Source organism: Anopheles nili, chromosome X, assembly GCF_943737925.1.
Source record: "Anopheles nili chromosome X, idAnoNiliSN_F5_01, whole genome shotgun sequence".
Classification (NCBI taxonomy): Eukaryota; Metazoa; Arthropoda; class Insecta; order Diptera; family Culicidae; genus Anopheles; species Anopheles nili.
In genome coordinates, this window is record NC_071293.1 from 13,665,270 (window position 1) to 13,670,570 (window position 5,301).

The following is a 5,301-nucleotide window of genomic DNA, read 5'->3' on the forward strand; positions in this document are numbered from 1 at the left end:
CTCGTCTGCACTCATCATCAAACCATTCCTTCATCTGGTTACGTGTTACGCGGCCAATTATTCGCTCGGCCGTGCTGCTGATGGCTTGCTCCACTATTCGCCAGTGGTCGTTGAGTGACATCGCCTCGGTGGTGGTATCCTCCGGCAGCGCCTCCCCCAGCGCGATCGCGAAGTCTCTCGCCACATCCGCTTGCTTCAGCCGATCTGTGTTGAGCCTTGGAGTGGGCTGGGATCGTAGCATATTGGCTACGCTGAGTTTCTGGCGTAACTTAACCATAACCAGGAAATGGTCTGAGCCGACGTTTGCTCCTCTGTATTTCCGTACGTCGATAATGTCCGAGAAGTGCCTTCCATCAATGAGAACTTGGTCAATCTGGGAATATGTCTGCTGTGGTGATCTCCAGGTGTAGCTGAATCGAGGTGCGTGTTGGAAGAAGGTGCTGCGGATAGTCATGTGCTTGGAGGAGGCGAAGTTTATAAGGCGAAGCCCATTGTCGTTCGTCAGCTGGTGGGCGCTGAATCATCCTATTGTGGGTTTAAATGCTTCCTCCCGTCCGACCTGAGCGTTGAAGTCACCGATGACAATCTTGACGTCGTGTTGTGGGCAGCGGTCGTACTCCCTCTCCAGCTGCGTATAAAAGTTGTCCTTATCATCATCGGTGCTTCCAAGATGTGGACTGTGCACGTTAATAATGCTCAGGTTGAAGAACCTCCCACGTATAACTATCTGCACATCCTTTCGTTGATCGGCTACCATCCGATCACTCGCTTCCGCATCTCACCTATGACCAGGAACGCCGTACCTAGCTCATGCTTTTCTCCACCACTTTGGTAGATCGTGCAATCGCTTCAATAGGGGCGCTCTGTAACTCCTTTCCAACGCACCTCCTGAAGTGCTACTACTCCGAAGCCGCGGGTCCTAACCTCATCCGCAAGAATGCGGGTACTTCCGGGTGCTGTGAGGGATCTGCAGTTCCATGTTCCAAGTTTCCAATCATTAATCCTTTTTCGTAGCGTTGTTCGTTTACCGTAGTTCCGAATCGAATTACCTTCTTGGTTTCTGTACGTTGCTTTTGTATTGGTGGTGGCTTGCAAGGCCTCTCCCCCAACCCCCTGTCTCGTCGGAGGACCTACGCTTCACAGCTGTTTGAAGTCCCGTGTGAAGCCAGGACAAAAGAGAGAACCAGCCGCCCCTGACATGGAGAACAGATGCTGGTATCTCTCCCTCCCCCCAATTCAGCCATATCACCCATCCTCCCAAGGGGTTGGGTTTCCCCGTATACCCAAGCTCAGATATTCGGAGAGACATGTTACCGCTCTGTACGTCGTGGACGTATTGGGTAGGTGTAGGGAATGGAGAGCCTATGTTATCTTTCTAGAAGCTTCGGATCCATTCCCGTATCAGTGTAGTATTGCTACTACCCTGCCAACAGAGCTAGGGTATATATATATATATATATATATATATATATATATATATATATATATATATATATATATATTTATATATATATGTGTATAAATATATATATATATATTTATATATATATAAATATATATATATATATATATATATATATATATATATATATATATAAAGATATATATATATATATATATATATATATATATATATATATATATATATATATATATATATATATATATATATATATATATATTATTTATACATATAGATATATATATATATATATATATATATATATATATATATATATATATATATATATATATATATATATATATATATATATATATATATATATATATATACATATATATATATATATATATATATATATATATATACATATATATATATATATATATATATATATATATATATATATATATATATATATATATATTATTTATACACACATATATATATATATATATATATATATATATATATATATATATATATATATATATATATATATATATATATATACGTGTATATTTATTTATAAACATTTAGCAACAGATAACCGTTACCGAGCAAGCTTTATGAGACGCGTCATCGAATTTATGATTGTTAAAATGGTTTTAATATAGATAACTTGATGTCCACTAGATATATCTATGATATAAGCTGTATAATTCTTAGAAATTTTTTAAAAATGAACTATTCTTTCAATCGGATATCCATTTTAAAGTAAAAAAAAAGTTAGATCATATGTTTATTTCTTCGATCTTAAAGCATTAATTGCTTTAATCTCCCTTTAATCCCGAGCATAGTAAATAGAGAAATTTTTCTTTCAGCAAGCTAGCTTGCTTGATGTTTCTGAAAAGTTTGGTTTAAATCCAGTCGATACGCATGGCTCAGAATCAATTGGCATCGATCGACACGAACTCGCCTTGAAATTGGGTAAAATCTCCTCAACACTGTTGGGCGCTGAGAAATAATAAATAGATAAGCTTTACTTCATTTGATAGCAAGCTCATATCAAACTTTAACTTATCCCATCACACTGGCAGACGTTATCTTCTATCCCCACGTCTCGAGAAAATTGAAAGCAGCGTGTGCGCGACCTCCATCCGTATTTTTAATTGCTTTTTTGCTTGGTAGGTGAGTTTATTATATCGCCCAAAGCAGTGAATACTAATTTTACTTTCTTCACGAATAGTTTAACAACAAAACTATTCCTAAGATTTCAAAATAAGAGCACTGATCGCTTTCCAAGTTTGAAATGATTCTGAAAATTGCCGATTTTGAAATGGATTTGGGCGTATAAACACATGCGCTAAATCGCTGATCAGAAGCGATTTACGAATAGTGGTCAAACAAACGATCATATATCAAAAGCTCTTTGCATTTTGTAAAAAATAAATATGAAAATCGATGTTTTCAGGAGTTTCTTACAGCAACAACAAAAGTTTATTATATGTTTGAATTTTAAAAAACCTATCATTGTAAATTAATAGAGATTTGTACTATTTATTGAACAAGCTAGTTTATGTATCATTTAGGTTAAAATGTCCAATTAGCTGCCCATAAGTGCACGAAATTGAAACTTCATATTTTTGAAGAAAAATAAGAAGTTTGTAAACAAACTGCAGCTGGGCGAGTGCACCGTGAAATAGTTGTCCGAAATAAAAGCAATTTTATAAATAATAGTTGCTTTTCATAATGTGCAAACTAGTGCAATGCTTTAAAAAAACTATTTCGAAGTGATAGATATAGTTTGCAGCTTGCGGTTAACGAAGTTCGTGCGAAAATCCGCGATATATTCCACCAAGTTGTTCGGGTGAGTTTAACCATATGAGCCTGCGCAAATGAAGTTGGTGCTTTAAATTTACTTATTATTTTCAGATAATCACAGCTGTTTGGATTCAATTCATTCAACGGAAGATCCAAAATCAACGAACGACACGAACGGGATCGTGAAAAGGATCGAAAGAATCTAAATAAGATAAGTTAGGATTCCGTGCTTACTGTGAAGTGAAACCTTCAAATAATCGATATTGTTTCTTTTCGTGACTACTTTGTAGATCCTGCAATCGAAGGAGCGAGGAATAAACGCAGGAGCCACTTCCATACGCGTTATTCCGTGAAAAAGCTGAAATGCCGGTGATCCGAACCTCAACAAGGAAGGAAGAAGAACACGAAGAAGAAGAGTGCGGTAAGTGTGGTGAATAATATTATTAACGCAGTTTTAACTAACGCAATTTGTTTTATAATTACAGATCATGGCTTTACCGGTGGGTGAGACATTTTAAAATCATGTAAGATGTATGTTAATATAAATAAAATAAGTTTATTCGTAAAAAATGGGTCTATTATTTTCATATATGCTGAGATATCACAAACGGCTTGTAAATACAAAACAAAATGTCACAAGGATGCTGCGCAACACATCAATGTATCTCCCGTTAAGGGTGCAAAATTACTTCCGTCGGGAGATTAATTGGGCAGCCCGTTTATCTCCCGATAAGGCGCAACTTGGCCCGATTTTGCTACCGGGGGAGATAATTGGTCAGCCCGTTTATCTCCCGATAAGGCGCAACTTGGCCCGATTTTGCTACCGGGGATCGCGCGTACCGCTCAACACCCCGCTCCACATAGCTCCCACAAACTAGCTCATTTTTCTTGTCACTCGTATCGGCCGGGGTCGTCACGAGTTTTTGTTCCGTTCTGTCTGTACCAAAACTATCACCGCACTCGTCTTGAGCTTCAAACCCGTACTGAGCGGCCCTAACGTAGCTCAATCACTCAATGTTATTATCAGAACGGAATGTCCGTGGAACAACGACTAAAAGTTTGTAGCGATCGCTTATATTTAGCGAATTTCAATTAGGGGTTTCCCATTCTTAATAAATTAATAATTTCAAAATAAGCTTAACCCTTTCCGATGCCTCAACAAAATGGTTCAGCCATTTAAGCAAATCACACAGTAGAAGAAAACCGGAGGGAAAACCGTATGGGACAATTTATTTTATCAATTTTGTAATCGTCACGAAATTGTCTAAATTACGTTTACGATAGCTTATCCTATAGGAGAGATGCATTCATAAGATGCCATGCATGTGAAATTCTACTCATTGACTTCAATTTAAAGCATAGACCGGCAATTGTTTCTACGATTGGTTTGCAAAGCACATATTCATAACGATTCAGGTGCTTGTTTATATTAACAAAATATGGTATTGAATTTACTCATAACCGAGGGTAGGCTTTCTGGCAAAAGGTACAGCAATTCGTACATTTAGCCAATCGCTTCGATCAGAAAGCTATTGGATTGGTTTTACCCTTAGCGAAGGAATTCTGTTTATGATAAACAGTGAAGAAGCATATCCAGTACAATTGAAAGTATGCGGAATGATAAGGAATGAATGATTGGTTGACGATGGGAATCACGATATCGGGGGATCGTTGGCCTTAAAAGAAAGAAAGTCAACCATTAGCAACGGGGCACATAATATGAGACTCGACGGCTGAATCGGTAAATTTTCGACGCTCGATCATTTCAATACAAAACTTCATATCTCATCAATTCTAACTTCTCCCCTCTCTAATTCGACCCGAAATAATTCAAATTTGCAAAGAAAAGGAAGAGAGGCAGAAAAACCAAGGCAGCCAAGCACAACAAGACCTAATCAGAATGAATACAGAGCATAGGGGGGGAATCGTTTCGACACTTAGAACACTCCGAGCTAATGTTCCACTCCGACATGCACTCGCGGCCACACGGTCAAGAAGAGCTTGAAGCAAAAATAACGAGAGCAGAGCGTACGGGCCTGAGCTTCCCTTCCACATGGATTTTTTTTTATTTCATG

General features: G+C 37.9%; 1 long non-coding RNA gene across 1 annotated transcript; it reads left to right on the plus strand.

The window, feature by feature from the left end:
* The first annotated feature begins 3,112 nt into the window (after window positions 1–3,112).
* Window positions 3,113–3,796, plus strand: LOC128729184 (uncharacterized). Its single transcript, XR_008411055.1, has 3 exons — window positions 3,113–3,272; window positions 3,338–3,647; window positions 3,712–3,796. It is a non-coding gene; the product is annotated as an uncharacterized LOC128729184 (long non-coding RNA).
* The last annotated feature ends 1,505 nt before the right edge of the window (window positions 3,797–5,301 follow it).